Source organism: Spermophilus citellus (assembly GCF_964194105.1).
Source record: "Spermophilus citellus genome assembly, chromosome: 3".
Lineage (NCBI taxonomy): Eukaryota > Metazoa > Chordata > Mammalia > Rodentia > Sciuridae > Spermophilus > Spermophilus citellus.
The window spans coordinates 5,237,368-5,257,637 of record NC_138184.1 but is presented as its reverse complement, the minus strand read 5'-3'; the positions used below and the strand labels follow the sequence as shown (position 1 = coordinate 5,257,637).

The 20,270-nt window shown below is 51.3% G+C and overlaps 1 long non-coding RNA gene across 1 annotated transcript; it reads left to right on the top strand.

Moving 5' to 3' along the window:
- Nucleotides 1–11,505: 11,505 nt before the first annotated feature.
- Nucleotides 11,506–18,765, top strand: LOC308645767. The gene is made up of 4 exons (XR_014021279.1): nucleotides 11,506–11,628; nucleotides 12,922–13,060; nucleotides 13,787–14,018; nucleotides 17,921–18,765. It is a non-coding gene; the product is annotated as an uncharacterized lncRNA (long non-coding RNA).
- Nucleotides 18,766–20,270: the final 1,505 nt, after the last annotated feature.

The window sequence follows — 20,270 nt, the reverse complement described above, 5'->3', positions numbered from 1 at the left end:
TAAGGGAACGTTTTCTCCTGCTGGGTCTCCCAGGCTCCTGCAGGCTCAATTTCTTGGTTCTCCTTCCTGAGAGAGCCTTTGTGTGTAAATATGTACCTTTTTTTTTAAACAAAACATTTCATTTTGCACATTCTTCTGCACCTTATTTTTTTTATTTGTACCAAGTTTTCATTTTTTAAAAGATATATGTTTTTAGTGTAGTTGGACACAATGCCTTTATTCTGTTTACTTATCTTTATGTGTTGCTAAGAATCCAACCCGGGGCCTCACACCTGCTAGGTGAGCACACTACCACTGAGCCACAACCCAGCCCACCAAGGTTCCATTTTTAAGTGTTCGGTTGGTGATACAAAGTGTGTTCATGGGGCTGCTGGGGTGGAGCTCCATGGTCGAGCTCCTGCTTAGCATGTACGAGGCCCTGGACTCCGTCCCCAGCAGTGGAAAAAAAAGAAAGCCAACCTTCATGTTGCATCAGCACCATGACTGTTGACTTATCCTTTTCATTGCAAACAGAAACCTTTCAACGCTAAATCCTCAGCCCCTCCCAGCCCCTGGCACCTACCATGCTACCTTCTGTCTCTGGGGATCCGACTGCACTGGGGACCTCTTGGCATTTGACCTTCTGCATCTGGCTCCTTTCGCTGAGCGTCTTGTCCTTAGGGTCTATCCCTGTTGCAATGTGTTGGAATGTCAGCCCTGATCACGCATGAACCATACCCACTGTGGGACGGCCACGTGGTGTGGAGACAGTCATCCGTCTGTGCACATGGGCTTGTTTCCACCTTTGGCTGCTGTGAATCGTGCACCTGGGAATGTGGTGTTCAAGTATCTCTTCCAGGCCCTTCAATCCCTTTGGGTGTGTACCTGGGAGAGAAATTGCTGAATCACATGGTAATTCTGTTTTAACTTTTTGAGAAACACGAACCTTGGCTTTGTTTATTCATTTCTGTGGTGCTGGGGATGGAACCCAGGGGCTCTCGATCACTGAGCCACACCCCTAGCCCTTTTTATTTATTTATTTTTATTTCGGAGACAGGGTCTCACTAAATTGTCCAGGCTGGCCTTGAGCCTCAGCCTTTGGAGTTGCTGGGATGACAGTCATGACCACAGCACCCTGTGCCTGACAAGACCTCGCTTCACATACCATTCAGTTCACCTACTTCAAATGTCGAGTCAATCAATGGTTATTTAACGATTCATAAAGTTGAATAGTTCTCACCACCTTGTGTGGTACCATGTACGAGGGGATCTCTGAGTAACCAGTCCCCTGTTGTTGGACAAAGTGGTTGCTTATTTATTTATTTATTTTAGTTCTCGGCGGACACAACATCTTTGTTGGTATGTGGTGCTGAAGATCGAACCCGGGGCCGCACACATGCCAGGCGAGCGCGCTACCGCTTGAGCCACATCCCCAGCCCAAAGTGGTTGCTTCTGATCCAAGCAACGGTGAATGAAAAATCTGTGTTGTCAAACCCCTGGGGAGATTTGAATAAATTCCTACAAGTGAAATGACTAGTCTCAGGGTGTGAACTTTGATAACCATTTGATAACTGATAATGATTGCCAAAGGCATCCTTATCAGAGGTCTCACCTTCTGTGCATCACCTTTATCAGACTGCTAATCTTTGCTAATTTGAAAGTTTCAAAAGAAGCTTGTTCTAGGGGCTGGGAATGTGGCTCAAGCGGTAGCGCGCTGGCCTAGCGTGCGTGCGGCCAGGGTTCGATCCTCAGCACCACATACGAACAAAGAGAAAAATAAATAAATATTAAAAAAATTCTCTCTCTCTCTCTCTGTCCCTCTCACTCTCTCTTTAAAAAAAAAGAAGCTTGTTCTACTTTGCATTTGTATTATTCTTAGTGAGGCTGAGATTATCTTTTCCTGGAAACTGTTTTTTTTTTTTAATTGTCAGGTGTTTTCTTCTTTATATATAGAGACTCTTTGTGGCAAAATACATGTAGACATTTTTTTTTCCCTTTTTATGGTGCTGGGGATGGAAACTCAGGGCCTTGCAAATGCTCTGCCACTAAGCTTCACCACTAGCCCCAGAAGTTCTTTTTTTTTTTAAATTCTATTTTAAAAAGTTTTTTTAAAAAATTTATTCTAATTAGTTATACATGCAGTAGAGTGCACTTCTCATTCATCCGGTTGTACCAGATGTAGAGTTACACAAGTCATGCAATCATATATGCACATAGGGTAACAATGTCTGATTCATTCTACTATCATTCTTACCCCATACCCCCTCCCCTCCTTTTATTCCCCTCCAAATACCTCTACTCCCCCACACACATTATTGTGAATTAACATCCACATTTGGCCTTTGGTTTTTTGGGATTGGCTTATTTTGCTTAGCATAATATTCTCCAGTTTCATCTATGTCCTGGCAAATGCCATAATTTCATTCTTCTTTAAGGCTGAGTAATATTCCATTTGCTTTTTCCACTCATCTGTTGAAGGGTACCTAGGTTGGTTCCATAGTTTAGCTACTGTGAATTGAACTGCTATAAACATTGATGTGGCTGCATCACTGTAGTATGTTGATTTTTAAGTCCTTTGGGTATAAACCTAGGAGTGGGATGACTGGGTCAAATGGTGGTGCCATTCCAGGTTTTCTGAAGAATCTTCCTATGGATTCCCATAGCGGTTGCAGCCCCAGCAGCACTGTATGAGCGTACCTTTTTCCTTAATCCTCGCCAACATTTATTGTTGCTTGCATTCTTGACGACTGCCATTCTGACTAGAGTGAGATGGAATCTCAGTGTCTTGCTAAGTTGCTGAGGCTGGACAAAGACGGGACCCAATTCTTGTTTTCTCAGTTGTCCCCAAAACACTCATTGCAACACCCATTTTTTTTTATGAGCAATTTTGAAAGATCACTAGGCTGGTAGGGCAGTTTTGAGGTGTGACGGGAAGCTGAAGCTGTCCTGCCTGAAAACTGTTTGTCGCTCCATTGAAAACTTGGGAAATCAACCTGCTCCCAGCCTCCAGCTCTGGCACCAGCTGAGCCATACCCACCGGAAGGAGACGGGATTTGGGAGAGGGACTGGTTGTGGAATGTCATAATGTTCCCTGAAACTCTAGTAACAGCAGGCCCAGCTGTGCCATCGCAACCTGAACGACGAACCTGACACTTGGAAGGAGTTCAGGTGGTGGGAGGAGGTGGTGGCATCAGGGCCGAAAATACAGGTAAGTCATTGCTGGAGGAGGACCTGGTGGGCAGTCCAGGCACCATTAAATGCAGAGACGGTGTCATCAGCAAACGGAGGAGGGGCTGCTCCAGGGGGGGACCATGAACACCCACCAGCCGCTGGCAGGTGCCTTAGACAGCGGAAGTCCAGGGCCCACGTCCTCTGAAGACTCTCAGGAAGGACCCTCCTGCTCACGTTGACAGCTTGGTCCTCAGTGTGAGAGGTGGTGGGACCATTAAGAGGTGGCTCCTTGTGGAGGTCACCCAGGGGTTAAGGTGGTTCCCGGGGCCTGGCTCAGTTGTCTCCAGAGCCCCTCCCTGCACTCTGGCTTCCTGTCTTGCCATGTGACACCCTCCCCTGCCCCAACACACACACACACACACACACACACACACACACACACACACACACAGCCTTCTGCCACAAGGGGGTGCAACCGGAGGGACCTGGCCATGCGGTTGGAGTTTCAGTCTCCAGAACTGTGAGCCAAATAAACCCGTGTTTCGTTTTTGTTTTCTGTCCTGGGGACTCAAACATACCCCAGGCTGCTCTACCTCTGGGCTGCATCCCCGGCTCTTTCTTATTTTATTTTGAGACACGGTCTGACTAAGTTGTCTGGTCTGGCCTCAAACTTACCATCCCCTGCCTCAGCCTCCGCAGTCACTGGGTTGACAGGCTGCACCAGGAGCCTGGCTGAACCTTTTACTGTGACATAGGAGTTAGGGGCTCCGGAGTAGCCGCAGCTCAGTGGCTACAAATTGGGGAAAGTCACTCTTATTATTTTTAAAAAATTATTTTTTTTGTAGTTGTAGATGAACAGCATGACTTTATTTTGTTTGTTTATTTTTTTTGGGGGGGGCGGGTACCAAGAATTGAACTCAGGTGCACTTGACTACTGAGCCACATTCCCAGCCCCATTTTATTTAGAGACAGGGTCTCAGTGAGTTGCTTAGTGCCTCGCTTTTGCTGAGGCTGGCCTTGAACTCGCGACTCTGCTGCCTCAGCCTCCTGAGTTGCTGGGATCACAGGCGTGCACTACCCCGCCCAGCTTGTTTTTTTATTTATTTTTTTTTAATTTTTATGTGGTGCTAAGGCTCAAACCCAGTGCCTTGCACATGCTAGGCAAGCGCTCTGCCACTGAGGTATAGCCCTAGCCCCGTGAAAGTCATTTTTGGTCTGCAGAGAGGGTATGTGTGTGTGTCCCATTTCCCAGATGGGAAAATGTAAACTTGGGAGGTCCCATAAGGAGCTGGTTCCACCTGTCCCCAGGCCAGGCCCTGTTGGCTGGAAGGAGTCCAGGCCCCAGATGAGGAACCTGTGGCTGGAGGAAAAGCCCCAGATGCACCCAAGAGGAGCTCCCTGAGTTCTGGAGCAGGAGGAGATAAGTGACCTGGGGTGCGAGGGGTTTCCTAGGCACAAGAGGGACTGGCCTCCATTCTTTGTAAGTTTCCCAGCCTCAGGCATTTCGTTATAATAGCAGGAAATGATTACAATCAGGGCATCCTTGATGTGTGGATCCATTCCTGGATTTCCCCGTCGTCACCTGACATCTTTCCTCGCTGCGCGTCTGTTTCTGAATGTCCATATTTCTGTTATAAAGACCAGTCAGGTGGGGTGTGGTGGCCAGGCCTGGAATCCTAGCTCCTGGGGTGGGGGGCCTGGAGGTGTGCAAGTTCACGGCCCATGGCAGTAACTCACTGGGACACCCACCGTTGGATTTAGCCCCTCCCTGTGGCAGTGTGACTTCATCCTAACTGAATGACATCGGCAAAGACACTTTCCAAATAAAGTTACATTCACAGGCGAGTGGGGACTTAGGACTCCAACAGATCTTTTTCAAAGACAGAATTCAAACCGCACTACCCAACAAACATTTTTGTTTTTACGTCTGTTTTTCCCCAAAAAAGACTGTTCAGGGCTGGGGTGGTGGCTCAGTGGTTGAGCGCTTGCCTAGCACGTGTGAGGCACTGGGTTCGATCCTCAGCACCACATATAAGAAAATAAATAAAAGTCAGTCAACAACTAAAAAAAAAAAAGACTCCATTCGGAATCATATTGGAAAACTCAATGTAATCTATGGAGTACAAACGTGCGTGGGGTTGACATGTCTCCTCTGTCCTCCCTGCCAAAAAAAATCCCCTAGATCATTGTATCATTTTTTTTTTTTTTTATTTTGAGAATCAGCTTGTCATTTCAGTTATAGCCCACACCTTATTAACTCTAACAGAGAGGGCATTCATTTTTGTAATTTGTACTTTCTGAAAAATGCAGTGCCGTCTTATCAACGCTTTTGTCCCCTGTTCTGGGTTTTTGGCACATGTTTTAATTGGAGGGGACCTTTTTTTCTGGGACCAGTGAGCTGAAGCACATCAGAAGGCCCTTGGAAAATCCAGGTCAGTGTGGTGGTAAGCACCACACTGTGGGGAGGTAAGTGGGAACAGGGTGTTCGGGAAGCAGAGAGAGGCCAGCTTTCCCCGAAAGGGGGCAGATGGGAACTCGGGGACAGGGTGGTGGAGTTGAGAAGGTGCCCTGTTAAAAAAACAAACAAACAAACAAACAAACAAACAAACCCAGTGTGACCAGAAACCAGCCACACAGGCCTGAGGGGCCCGGTGAGGGGGCAGATTTCCCAGAGCTCAGAAAGCTCTTGGTCAAGTTTTTCCTGGGGACTGGTCAGGCTCTGATTCGCAATTTGAAGACTGGCCAGGGCAGCAGCGGGGGAGGTGTGTGGAGAGAACTGGGCAGTGGGACCAACCTGCTAGGGCAAGGGTGACTGGGGACTGCTGGACCGGGGAGAAGGGGAGGACGTGGGAGGGCTCACCTGCAGGCTGGGCGGTGCCCAGCAGGGGGCCTCCTGTGATGCCCTCTCTGGCTCAGTGGCCAGGGTGGGCATCCCTCAGTGGGGCGCGCAGCGTGACCGCAGGTTTGGAGGGAAGATGCCCAAGAGGAGGCTGTAGGAGGAGGCGGGTCTGGCCCAGGGTGGGCAGTGGGTCCGTGGTCAGATGTCCAGCTTGCCACCCAAGCCCAGGGGTCAGCAGGAAGCTCCCGACTCTAGTGGAGCTGGGCCGGAGAGGCTGAAGGAAGCCTGCGGGGGCTGGTCCCAGGAGGATGCTGGCTGGCGCTGCGCCCTGGAGCCAGTACCTGGACACCGGCTTGGGGGAGTCTCCCAGACTGGAGTGTGACCTGCAGAGGGGACAGAACCAACCCTGCCTCTCTGTGACATCCCGGGCCAGGAGGGACTTTTCACGGCAGCTGGCACGGATGCAGCCTGGAGTGGCTCTCCAGGTTTTTGCACCTGCTGTATGCTTTGCTTGACCGCCAGGCTGCCCGGGGGGCCATCTTGCCCTTCTCGGCTCAGCGGGCAGGGAGGAGAGGAGGGGGTGTGAGCGGAGGCCTGGGCTTTTCTTCCAGCCTGGGGGGGGGGCTGAGAGGCTGGGCGCCCTGGAGAGAAGGAACCTGGGGGAGCAGCGGAGCTTGTGCTGGTTACTCAGCACCTTCTCTTTGATTTTGCAAACGGCAATGTGTGAGTGTTGAAAAAATTAAAATCAACACAGTTCCTAGATCTGTTCAGAGAGAGAGAGAGAGAGAGAGAGAGAGAGAGAGAGAGGAGAGAGAGCACTCCAGGCAGGGGCACTGGAGCTGAACTTCAAAGGGTAGGAATGTGCAGGGCAGCCAGGCAGTCAAGCGAGGCATCCAGCAGGTGTGAAAACCTGGAGGGCTGAAGGCTTGTTCTCCTGTTCTCCGGGCTGGAGGTTAATAGTGCGAGAATGAGAGAGAGAGAGAGAGAGAGAGAGAGAGAGAGAGAGAGAGAGAGAGAGAAGAGAGGCTGCAAGAGGACCAGGGTTGGGGGAAGAAAGTCTGTCTGGAGGTGCCGGGTTGTCTCCTTACAGCCTTGGATCCAATCTTGGGGGCAGTAGAGCGGGGAGGGACCTGGTCCTGCACTTAGCACCTCCAGAGCTTCTCCCTGGCCGCTGTTCCTGGGGTGGGCTGGGGCGAGCGGCCGGCAGGAGGCACTGCCCCGTGCACAGCTGATAAAGCCTGCCTGGGCAGAGCTGTAGAAGGTGGGAGGACTCAGGTGTTTTTTTAGAACCTTTTATTCAAGAATACAGAAAAAAAAATGCACAAGTCATACATGAACCACTTGACGAACTGTCACCATGTGAATGTGCCCTGCAGCCAGTGCCCAGATCCAAGAAGGAACATCCCCAGCCCCTCAGGGGGCCTGCCGTGCCCACCCCGCGGCTCCCTGTGAAGGGCCACCCTCATCTCCATGCCCAGCAGCTCGAAATCCCTTTACCTGCTGTTTGAACTTTAAATCAATGGTCGCAAGCAGGACGCAGTGTCTGGCTCTCTGCACGCCATGACGTTTGCGAGGACTGTCACCTCCTCCCAGCTCTTTGTGTGTCCCGGCATTCAGCAGCGTTCCTGGCTGCGACCCACCACACGATCCCTGTGGCCCCCGAGTCGTGACAACCAAACCACCTCTGCAGTTATGTCCCATCTGTGTGTGATGCATCAGAGCAGAATCCCCCCAGACGGAGAGTCACTGTGCTGTAGTCTTCTATCTTGTGAATCCGCCACAGTTTATTTAGCCACTTTTTTTTTTTGGACACTTAGGTTATTTTTGGCTTCTGTTATGCTGAGCAGAGTCATTGTGGACAACCTCCTAGGTTTTGGGGTGAGCCTAAGTACTATCTCCTTCGAATTGGTACATAGGAATAGAATTGCTGAGTCGCGGGAGGGTAGGTGTTTGCTCAACTTTATGGATATGGCCAAACAAGTTTCCAAAGCACTAGTGACAAAATTTTATGCTCTCACCAGAAGCATAGGGTGTAACTCAGTATTGTCTTTTTCTTTCTTTTTAAAAAATTTTTTTAAGTTGTAGATAGACACAGTATCTTTATTTTATTTACTTATTTTTTTTTAATGTGGTGCTGAGGATCGAACTCAGGGCCTCACACACATAAGGCAAGTGCTCTACCACTGAGCCACAACCCCAGCCTGGTATTGTCTTTTTCACATGAGCCTTCTGGTAGGTGTAGGGTATTGCCATACATCGATCATTTATTTATTTATTTAGGTTATTGATGGATCTTTGTTTTATTCATTCATATGTGGTGCTGAGAATTGAACCCAGTGTTTTGCCCATGCCAGGCAAGCACTCTGCCACTGAGCCACAACCCAGCCCATACATTGATTTTAATTTGCATTTCTCCAGTGACTCATGATGTCAGGCATCTATCTTTTCAATTATTAGCCATTTGGAGATGACCTTGTGTGAAGGGTCCATTTTTTTTCCTTTGGGGATTCTACCTTTTTCTTGTTGGTTTATAGGTGATCTTTATATATTCTAGTATAGGTCCTTGGGCAGATATTTCTAAGGCAGACATTTTTGAAGGGAAACTTTGGGGAGACATTCAGGAAGTTAGGTCAATAGATGAGTGTGACTGGAAGTGAGGAAGAAGGAGGGGAGAATGAGGCACCAAACCTTGGCTAAGTGTTTTGGTGGCTAATGGAGCCATCCTGGACATAGAAGCATGGGAGGAGCCACAGATGGGGGAAGTGCTGGTAGATCTGAGGTGTCTGGGAAGAGAGAACACCAGCTTGCAGATGGATATGTTCAGGTCTGGGGTTGTGCTGGTTAATTTTATGTGTCATCTTGACTGGGCTAAGGGATGCCCAGATAGCTGGTAAGACACTATTTCTGGATGAGTCAGGCCGGTGCTTCTGGAGGAGATTAGCATTTGAATCAGCAGACTGAGTAAAGAAGGTCCCCTCTCCCCAGCATGAGTGGGCCAGGTCCAATCTGTTGAGGCTCAGAACAGAACAAAATGGTGGAAGAAGGGAGAATTCTCCTTCTCTCCTCTTGAGCTGGGACATCAATTTCTCCAACATGGGACACTGGAGTTTCTGGATCTTTGGACTCTGGGATTCACACACCAACATCCCCAGCAGTTCTCAGGCCTTCAGAATTGGACTGTGTCCTGTCACCCGCTTCCTGGTTCTTTAGGTGACAGATGATGTATAGTGGGATTTTTCAGCCTCTATAATCATGTGAGCCAGTTCCCACAATACATCTCCTGTTAGCTCGGTGTTCAATCTGCACCTTGGGGTGGGAAGATGGGGAAGGAAGGAGGTGACATGGGGGCCAAGGGCTACTGAGCGGCAGAGCACTAAATTGCCCCCCCACCCCCGGTTGTGATGATTGATTTTCTGTGTCAACTTGATTGACCCAAATATTCAGTAGAACAGGATTCTGTGTGTTCCTGTGAGTTTGGAGGAGATGAGTTTAACATTTCCATCAGTTGACTGGGTAATGTAGATCACCCTGCTTTATGTGGGTGGGCCTCATCCAATCAGGAGAAGGCTTGGGATAAACAAAAGGACTAATCCTTCTCTGAGTAAAGGGATTCCTCCTCCCACTGCCTTTGAGCTGTGCATGGGCCTCTTCCTCCTTGGATTTGAACTTTGGCTCTTGCTGGTCTTTAGCCTGCCAGCTTTTGGAATAGAGCCACTTCACTGACTTTCTGAGTGGGTCTCCAGCTGGCCAGCTCACTCTGTCCATCTTGAGACTTGCTTATTCCATTGTAACGTGTTTCAGTCTGCTTTCTGTTGCTATAGCAAAATACCTGAGGCTGGGCAATTTATTTCTTTTTTCCTTTTTTGAACCAGGGATTGAACCCAGGAGCATATGACCACTGAGCCACATCCCCAGCTCTATTTTGTATTTTATTTGGAGACAAGGGTCTCACTGAGTTGTTTAGTGCCTCACTTTTGCTGAGGCTGGCTTTGAACTCACGATCCTCCTGTCTCAGCCTCCTGAGCTGCTGGGATTACAGGAGTGCGCCATGGCGCCCAGCTGGGTAATTTATTAAAAGTAAACCACCTTGTTCATGGTTCTGGAGGCTGGGAAGTCCGAGAACATGGTACTGGCATCAGGAGGGCACTTCTTGCTGAGTCACAACATGGCGAAGGATATCACTTGGCACGACAGATCAAGTGGGCCAACTCAGGCTTCTCTTCTTCTTCTTGAAAAGCCACTAATGCCATCACGGGGCCCCTCCCTTGTGACCTCATCTAGCCCAACTCAACTCCAGTTGCCTTTAGTATTGAGCTTTGGGGATTAAATTTCCAATCCATGTACTTCTGGGGAACACGTTCAAATCACAGCCCTGCAAATCACAGCCCTGTGCGAGCCGATCCCTGATCAATCTCTGTCTCCGTCTGTACTGACGGCCACCAGCCGTTTCTGTCTCTGAAAACCCTAATACAGGGTTCCTCCCTTGGATCAGTGGGGGCAGGAGCCGGGGTGTCGGGTGTTAAAGGAACTTGAGGAAATGGGGAGGAAGGGACCAAGATGTTTCCTCCAGGGATCCAGAGTGGGAGGAGGTTGTGCCTCCCACAGAGAAGACGAGGCCAAGTGCTGGGGCTGCCTCCACCCCAAGCCTGAGGACGTGGGCTCTCAGGTTGGCCCGGAGGTGACTGGGGGACTCAGGGTGCACAGTGTGGCTGCAGCTCAAGGAGGTGAAGGTGTGAGGGGAGTAGTTCACGGACGTTCACGGATGTCCACAGACAGCCGCGGGATTTGCCCCCAGCCTCGCAGAGGTGGCAGGAAAAGAGGGCAGTATTTTTCGTTTGTTGATTTGTTTGCTTTTTGGAACCTGGGATTGAACCCAGGGGTGCTTACCCACTGACCAAATCCACATCCCCAGCTCCTTTTTATTTTTTTATTTTGAGACAGGGTCTCTCTTGGTTGCCTACCCGCCTCGCTAAGTTGCTGAGGCTGACTTTGAGCCTGCCATCCTCCTGCCCCAGCCTTCCGAGCCGCTGGGAGTGTGCCACCACGCTTAGCTGGACAGACGTTTTGGAAAGGAAATCTCTTTCCAGTGGGTGCCAAGGAGCCAGATGCCAGGACTTTTTGCAATGATGTTTGTGAGGGTGAAAGTGAACCCCGGGGCTGTCCAGCAGGTAGGGAGCAGAGCCATGGGAAGGAGGGCTGGCTTCAGTGGAATATTATGCAGGAGGGGAAAGGACAGACCTCTGTGGTCCTCTCTGCTCACTTTCTCAGCACTAGCTCTGTCTCCACGCAAACGTGGCTCAGGAACATTCTGCTGAGTGTGAAAGAAAGCCGAGTTACCGAACGCCAGCACAGGGTGATAGTCTATATAAATTCTACACACAGGAGAGCACTGTCTGTTGGGTAGAGATGCCTCCCTGCGTGGGAAAGCCGATATGGATGATGGGAATGGGGGTCCCAAGGGGACTACAGTTATTTCTTTTCTGGGTCCTTGTGGTTTTCAAGGGCTACAGAGAACAGATGGCTGCAGGAGGGCAGCCAGGGAGTCCAGGGGCCGGAGTGGAATGTGACCTCCTGTCCAGTGCAGCCAGGGGGCCAGGGACCAAGGTGACCAGCAAGAGCAGAGCGAACGAGGCCTCAAGGTACTGGGGGCCCCGTGGACAAGCTGGTGACGTGTGGCGTCGGACGACCAGACACAGCCGTCCTTGAATCAGGGCACACGTCGGGTACCACGGGTCCATGGAGGGCAGCCAGGGGCCAGGCACTGGGGGTCCAACCCAGGGCCTCACAGATGCTACCAAACTCTCTCTCGGCCACTGAGTTCCAGCCCCAGCCCAGGGTCTCCCGTTTTTTTTTTTTTTTTTTTTTTTTTCTGCATTAAAACTTACTTCTAATGATGGTAAAGCAAGATTGATTTTTCTCATCGGGGCATATAGCTCTGGATAGAGAACAGTTCTGTCACTCCCCAAAACTCCCTTGCACTGTCCCTCGAGGGTCACATCCTCCCTGCTTTGTCCTTGACAGCTGCCAGTCTGTTCAATGCCGGGAATGTTCCCTTCCGGGACGGCTGTGCTGTAAAAATAGAATTTCTGTGTGGAATCTGGCCGCTTTTTAAATTTTTTTGTTTTTAGTGGTCTATGGACTCAGGCCTTTATTTGTTTTTATGTGGTGCTAGGATCGAACCCCGGGCCTCACACTGGGAAGCACGTGCTCTTCCACTGAGCCCCATCCCCGGCCCTATTTTGTAGTTTATTTAGAGACAGGGTCTCACTGAGTTGCTTTGTGCCTCACCATTGCTGAGGCTGGCTTTGAACTTGTGGTCCTCCTGTCTCAGCCTCCTGAGCTGCTGGGATTAAAGGAGTGTGCCACTGACCCCAGCTCCCCAGGCCTTTTTTATTTCAATTTTGAGACAGAGTCTTGCCAAGTTGCTTAGGGCCTCACTAAGTTGCTGAGGCCGGCTTTGAGCTCATGATCCCCCTGCATCAGTCTCTGGAGCCGCTGGGATGACAGGCGAGCACCACGGTGCCCAGCCTAGGATTGTTTTTCAACAGACTGTATTTTTTAGAGCAGTTTCCCAGCAAAATTGAATTGGATGGACTACCCAGAAAGGTCCTGTATATCCATTTGCACACACAGCCTCACCCTTGCCAATGTCCCCTACCAGAGGGGTACGTGTGAACACTCTCTGTCTTTGGGCAAAGGTACGAGGACGTGCCCCCACCATTGCAGTGGTGGCATCACGGCCCTAAAACTCATCTGTGTGTTGCCTGCTCATCCCACACTTCCCCAGGTTCCTGGTAACCATCGACCTTATTGTCAACCGGGCTTTGCCTTTTCCAGAATGTTCTATCATTGGAATCGCACAGTTTGCTGCCTTTTCAGATCGGCTTCTTTTAGTGACGAGCATTTAAATTTCCCTGTATGTCTTTTCACAGCTCCGGAGCGCACCTCTTTTTACAGCTGAGCACTATTCCAGGGTCTAGCGGTCACTGTGTCTGTGCCCCTGCTGAAGGGCGTCTCTGCTGCTGCCGACGGTGGGCAACAAATGAAGCTGCCATGGACACCTGTGGACAGGTTTTTGCACAAACATAGTTTGGGGCTCCTCGGGGTCAAAACGCCAAGGCACTCCAGCGCTGGGTCATGTGGGGAAGCGTGTTTGGTTCTGTAATCCGTCAGGCTCTTCCCGGTGGCTGTGCCATTTCTCATTCGCACCAGGGTGCTGTTATCAGCAACAGGGGCTCTCATCCAGGGGGGAAACCAGTTCCTTCCATATCCTGCTTTCTTCCTAAAATATTATATAAAAACATTTAAAAAATATTTTTAGCTATAGATGGACGCAATATCTTGATTTTATTTATTCATTTTTATGTGGTGCTGAGGATCGAACCCAGTGCCTCATGTGTGCTAGGCAAGCGCTCTGCCACTGAGCCACAGCCCCGGCCCCATATAAAAACATTTTTATATTGTTAAAAAGAATCTGAAACCATTTCCAATGACAGCGTCATGGATTTTTCTGTTTTCTTGCAGCACTGGGGGGTGGAACCCAGGGCCTGCACTGGGCTGGGCAGGTGCTCGACCACTGAGCTGCGCCCCAGCCCTTTCCATCTTATTTTAAGACAGGGCCTCACTAAGTCCTCCTGCCTCAGCCTCCCAAGTGGCTGGGCGCACGCGGGATTTCATCACATCCCTGAACATTGGACTTGACTGGGCACCTCAGGCTTTGTGCCAATTGGCCACTAGAATAATCTCCCACAGGTGTTGTGATGTGTAAATATTTACCCGTTTCTCGAATTCCTTCAGAATGGAGTCTGAAAGGCTGGCTGGAAAAGCCGAGCCCCTGGAGGCTCTCGGTACCAAGCCAGCTACTCCCCGGAAAGCACGGAGCTGAGTAAGATTCTGTAAACAGAGTTCCTGTGAATCGGACACCACCATCTGACTGAGATGAGCAGGAGCGTCTTTGAGGGACTGAGGTTGCCGTCTCTTTCCTGGTGAACTGGAGATGTTGGTTCGCTTGCAGGATTTCTTGGTTCAGGTTCGCTTGCAGAAATCAGGATTTTTCTGTTGTTTTGTTTGTATTTCGGGTGTGGGGATGGGCCCAGGGCGGGGACGCTGGGCCAGTGCCACACGCCAGCCCTCCTCAGGTTATTTGTGATGTCTTTGCTTGTGATCTCTTTCATCCCTTGGTGGGAATGTCATTATAAGTTGATTCCTATAAGCTCTTTCAGTTTTTTCCCCTTGGCTGTACTGGGAATTGAAGCCAGTGCCAGATAATCACTGAGCTGCATACCCAGACCTCTAAAAAAATCTTCTTTTGGAGACAGGGTCTTGCTAAGTTACCAAGGCTGGCCTCAAACTTGCCATCCTCCTGCCTCAGCCTCCCCTGTGGCTGGGATGACAGGTCAGACCACCACGCCTGGCTACAGTGCACATGTATTACCCTTCCAGATCTGAGGTTCAGGAGTGGTCTGGGTGACAGGTTTCTTCCGCGGTGGCAATCAGATGTCAGCCGGGATGCTATCCTTTGAAGGCTTCACGGGGATTCACTTTGAAGGTGGCTCAGTTGCCTGGCTGCCCAGTTGGTGTGGGTTTTTGTTCATGGATTTATGAATTAATGGATTATCATGGGAGTGGCTTTGGTGTACAAGTGGGCTCTCTCTGCCATGCTCGCTATGTCTTGCCATGTGGTGCCCTCTGCCAGGTTGTCATGCCGCAGGAAGACCCCCACTAGGTGCCATCATCAGGTTCTTAAGACTTCCCAGCCTCCGGAGCCATGAGCCAGATAAACCTCCATTCTTTATAAACGACCCCACCTGTGGTATTCAGTTATAGCAACAGAAAGCGGACTAAGGCATATGATAAGTAACATAGTCATGGAAACAGCGATCAGGAAGGCAGAGGTTCCTATTCAGAGTTCCCCTCAGAGGGCAGGCATGGCCCACTATGCAGGGCCACACAGGGTGGCACAGGGGTCAGTCGAGGCAGAGAGAACCGAGGGAAAATGTAGGCTAGAGTTTTTATTGTGCTCTCCATGGGAAAGCCCAATCGTGCAGAGTTAGGTTTAGGGTTTGGCAAGTTTGGATAATTTCAGCAGATTCTAGGGCACAGGGCTGTCCCCGGTTGCCCGGTACCTGGCCCTTGAGTAACTAGGACAGAGGAATATTGGCCTGGGGGGTAAGATCGTCCTGTGCTGTGTAAACTTGGGACGGTCGGTCTTTGGAAAGGCATGTTCCTGGGCACACCAGCTGTTTACTATCTCTGGAACTTAGCTAACTGCGGGAGGGGTCATTGCTCAGGGTGGCAGCGTCAAGAGGGCAAAACATGAGATAGTATCAAACCTGAGAAGCTTGGCACACAGACCTCTCCTCCCTCTGCCCTCTGCCCACCAGCTTCCTCCCCCGACCCCGCGCACCTGACCCGGCTCAGATCCTTGCTCTGCCTGTCTTCCATGCCAGGGCTCTGTCCCCGGTCCTATCTGCCTCCCCAGGTCCTGAGCCATCAGGTTCACCCCAGGGACTTCTGGGTCCCTCCTGGAGCCCTGGACCCAGGAGTCCAGCCACCTCCCGATGCCCCCATGTCTGTCATCCCCAGAGCTCAACTCAACCCTGTGCTCCGCCCAGGTGGGGGCTGAGCAGCCTCCCTCCCGGCTCCAAGGCTGTTCCCGTGGCTGAGTCACGCAAAGACATGAGCACACCGCGATTTCTCAGAAATCGGCTCTTTGCCCATCTGGCCCCAAAGAGCACGTGACCTTGAGGGACACAGAGGGGGCCATGCTGGCCTGGAGGCCAAGCAGGCTGGCCTTCCTCCCCTGCAGCCGGCTGCCCACCGTCTCAGTCCATTTTCTGCTGCTATAGCGAGCGCCACAGACTGGATCCATTAGGAGCAGTGGAAGGGCATCTGCGCTCTATTCCGAAGGCCCGGGAGTCCCTGCACCTGGTGCCATCATCCGGCCAGGGGCCTTAGCGGTGAGTCCCAAATGGCAGAAGGGCCAGAAAGTATGCAAGAGATGGAACCGGGCCCCACTTGCCCTGTTTAACAGTACCTGCTACTGCAATCAGCAATCCCAGGACAGAGGTTCCAACTTTTAAGACTGTTAGGCAGTCACCCTGCGCTACCTGGGCCGGACTGTGGCGGGGAGGCAGGGCACTTGTCGGGCAGGCTGGAGGCCCGGAGTCCGACCCCAGTCCTGGAACAAACAAGCTCCAGAATGAGCTTTGGAGGGAATATTCTAAGCAGGGCCCTGTTCAGATCTGATGGGTTTCCATCCTTCACCTCTCGGAGTCCCTCTTCCTCTGACCCAGTGCCCGTGTTTCTGTCAAGACACAGGCACCTGACTCTGCCGGTCCCCAGACCCAGCCTCAGCCATTAGCCAGAGAGGATCCTGAAACAGTCACGGAGGGCATCTCCCACCCCCGCCTAGAAGGCCTATTGCCCCGAAGAAAGCTCACACCTGACTCTGGTCTGAGTCTGTCCCCCAGGGCTCCTGCGCTGGAGGGGTGGTCCCCAGGATAGGGATGCTGAGAGATGACAGGTTGTTAGGAGTTGGGGTCCAGTGGGGGTTGTTTAGATCACTGAGGGCACTAGAGAGGACCCCATGCTTTGTGGAACTCTGGTTAGCGCTCATCAGAGGACTAGTTCTCAAGGTCATAAAGAGAGCAGGTCTGGCCCGGGCATGGTGGCACACACCTGCAATCCCAGCAACTCAGGAGGCTGAGGAAGGAGGATCACAAATTCAAGGCCAACCCCAGCAACTTAGAGGTAGGAAGTAGGCCCAAAATAATTTAGTGAGACCCTGACTTGAAATAAAAAAATAAAAAGGGCTAGGGATGTGGCTCAGTGGTAAAGCACCCCTGGGTTCACCATCCCCAGTACAAAAAAAAAAAAAAAAATCAAACCCTGTGATGCACCCAGAGGAGAACTGATACGGGTGCCATGCCCTTGAACCTCCTGAGCTGTGTGCTAAGGAACCCTCTTTTCTTTATAAAGGACTCAGCCTCAGGATCTCATTGTGGTTACAGCACACATGCCTCTTAGATGGAGCCACAAGCCCTTCCCTGCTAAACTCTGTAGGCCTTTGGGCGGCCGTGAGCGGTTCCTGTTGCCTAGACCACAGGCCCCTGGCTTACTCATCACCATGCCGACACATCCTCTGTCTGCCTCAAAGTCACGTCCTCTCTGCTATCAGATTAATGAAGAGCGAATTTTGAGAAGTCATGGTGTGGGTGTGGGTGTGAGTGTGAGTGTGGGTGCGGGCATGGCAGGTGTGACCCAGAATGGGAACAGCCTTGGAGCAGGGCAGTTAGACGAGGCTGTAAAAGTCACCCATCACCTTCCATGCAACCACCTTATCTGGGGACTGTATCCTGCAGGTAAACTTGAGCACCCGAGAGAATTCACAGGAAGTGAGTCTGTGCTGCATCTTTGTGATAGCAAAGCCTAAATAGCCATCCGTCACAGCCCAGTTCAGGACAAACAGTGGCACCTCTGTGAAATGGGGGTCACTGTGTGGAAGGTGAGTCAAGTTCGGCCAGTGACAGAAGCTCAGGTGCATTGGGTCACTGCCAAGTACCTTGGCCTGATTTGTGATTTTTCTTTTTCTTTCCTCTTTCTTTTTTTTTTCTTTTTTTCTTTTCTTTTTTTTTTCTTTCTTTTTTTTTTTTTTTTTTTGGTACTGGGGATTGAGCTACTACTTAACCACTGAGCCCCATCCCCAGCCCTATTTTGTATTTTCTTTAGAGACAGGGTCTCACTGAGTTGCTAAGTGCCTCGCCATTGCTGAGGCTGGCTTTGAACACGTGATCCTCCTGCCTCAGCCCCCCGGACCGCTGGCATTACAGGTGTGCGCCCCTGTGCCTTGTGATTTTTCTTCATGTGCATTGAAACACCCATCCCGTCTGCCCCTAGGAATTAAGTGCCATGATTCTCCACACTTTCCAGGTGAGGAGAGAACTGGGCAGTGCTGACGGAGGGGGGCCTAAGGGACCTGCCCACAGTCAAGAGGGAGAAGGGACGCGGCCACTCGTGTTGAAGCTGGCCAGCCCACGATGCTGATCTCCCGGCTCCACCGCCTCTCTTTGCTGGGGCGTCACCAAAAGATGTCTCAGTGGTTGTTCATTTAAAAAGCAGGAAATGTTTTTGGAAAATGTTAGCATTTAAAGGAAGCCAGGTGAAGAGAAATGGGAACTCGGTGCATTTTTGCAATTTTTTAAACCTAAAATCATTCCAAAGTAAAAGTTGATGAAAAAGAAAAGCACCTCAAAGAGCTAAGTGTTCATCTATGTTCATAACAGACGGAAACTATCCTCGTCCATGACAGATGAACGGAAAAACACCACGCCGTCCGTCTGTACAATCGGATGTTATTCAGTCTTAAAAAGGAAGAAGATGTTGACATGTAACCAAGTGGATAAAACTTGAGGACATCAGGCGAAATGAAACGAGTCACTCACAAGAGAATGGATGCTACATGATTGTTCTCATAGTGGGTCCCCGCCACCGTCCCATCTGTTGTGTGCTACCCCATAACGAGACCTGAGAGAACCAACTTACTTGGAGACAAGGTTTATTCTGGCTCTGTTTAAGGGGTTTCCATGCTCTATTGATTGGTCGTGTTGTTTGGGGCCTGTGACAAGGCAGCCCATCATGGAAAGAGTGTGTGTTGGGGGCTGGGGATGTGGCTCAAGCGGTAGCGCGCTCGCCTGGCATGCGTGCGGCCCGGGTTCGATCCTCAGCACCACATACCAACAAAGATGTTGTGTCCGCCGAAAACTGAAAAATAAATGTTGAAATTCTCTCTCTCTCTCTCTCTTAAAAAAAAAAAAAAAGAGTGTGTGTTGGAGCAAAATCACTCAGTTAATGGTCCAGACGAAAAAAGAGAGGAAGAAGAAGAGACTGGGGTCCCACAGTCCCCTTCAAGGGTGGCCCTCAATGACCTAAGACTTCCCACTAGGTCTTTCCTGCTAGAGTCTCCACCGTCTCCCAGTGGGCACCAAGCTGTCACACACACGGGCCTTTGAGGGCTATTTAAAGTTCAAATCATAGCACTTAGAATCAGAAAGTGGAAGAGTGGGGTCAGGGCCTCAGGGAGGGGAAGGGAGTTAATGTTTAATGAGGACAGAGTTTCAGTCTGAGATGATAAGAAAGTTCTGGAGATAGATGGTGGTGATGGGGGCAAGTGCCCTGAATGTGCCTAATGCAGCTGAGGCGCGCGCGCGCGGGCGCACACACACACACACACACACACACACACACAGACTTCAAACCTACTTCTGGGGAAACCCAGGTGCGACCTTGAACTCCTCACCTCCTCCTGGAAGTCCTGATTTCCCAGAGCACTGGGCACCTCCTCGGGGTCTCTAGAGCCCCACGCTTCCCTCTGCTCACTGGGTCGTCCACCCTGGGTCCTTGTTTCCTGCTTTTGCCATGTGTGGGGCCAGCCAGGAGCCAAGTCTATGCCGTTCCCTCTGCCCGTCCCCTGTGGCCTGGTGTCCCAGCTGGGCTGGTGTGAGGTGGGCGCCTCCTGCAGCCCTTTCTGCTCTCTCCAGGGGCCTTCCTCCTGCCCCTCCTGGCTCCGTGACTCTGAGAGCAGGCGCACCACCCAGGGAAGGAGCCCTCCCCACCCTGACTGGGACCCAGGAACAGAACCTGAATCATCCACCCTCCCTGCTCCCGGGCCTGGCTGCAGGGCCTGGCTACTAGACCCTCGGCAGGCACCCACATCAGATCTCGGTCCTGTCACCTCAGGGCCTGTCACCTCCTTCCGACTTCCCTGAGGAAGGTAAAGCTGGAGCAGAGAAAATGAAGCAAAAGTCAAGTCCAGGGCCACACCAGGCCCCTGGAGGGGGGGCGAGGACTCAGAGCGGGCAGGAACAGTCCTCGAGGTTGGAGAGCTTGGGCCACAGTGACCGGGAAGGGCAGGCCTGCTGTGAACCAGGGCAGAGTGGGCAGGGCCAGGGAGGCCGGCTCCCTCTCGTCTTAGCTGATCCCTTCCCGTTCCCTGCCAGCCCTGCCCAGGGGCACCCAGAGCATCCTCGGTGTTGACCAAGGTCAGTATTTGCAGCTGTCGGACGAGTGGGATTGGCTAAGGCTTTGGGAGTCTTGCCTCCAGGCGGTGGGTGTGGGAGGAGGTGCCGGGCTGTTTCCCCACCACAGACCTACAGACCTGGGTCAGGCCAGCTGGGAACAGAGGGAAGGAAGAAGAAGGCACTGGATCTTGCCCAAGAAGTGGTATGAGGTGACCGGGTCAGAGGTAGAACCAGGCCCTGGCTGGGAAGGAAGGGGCTTCACC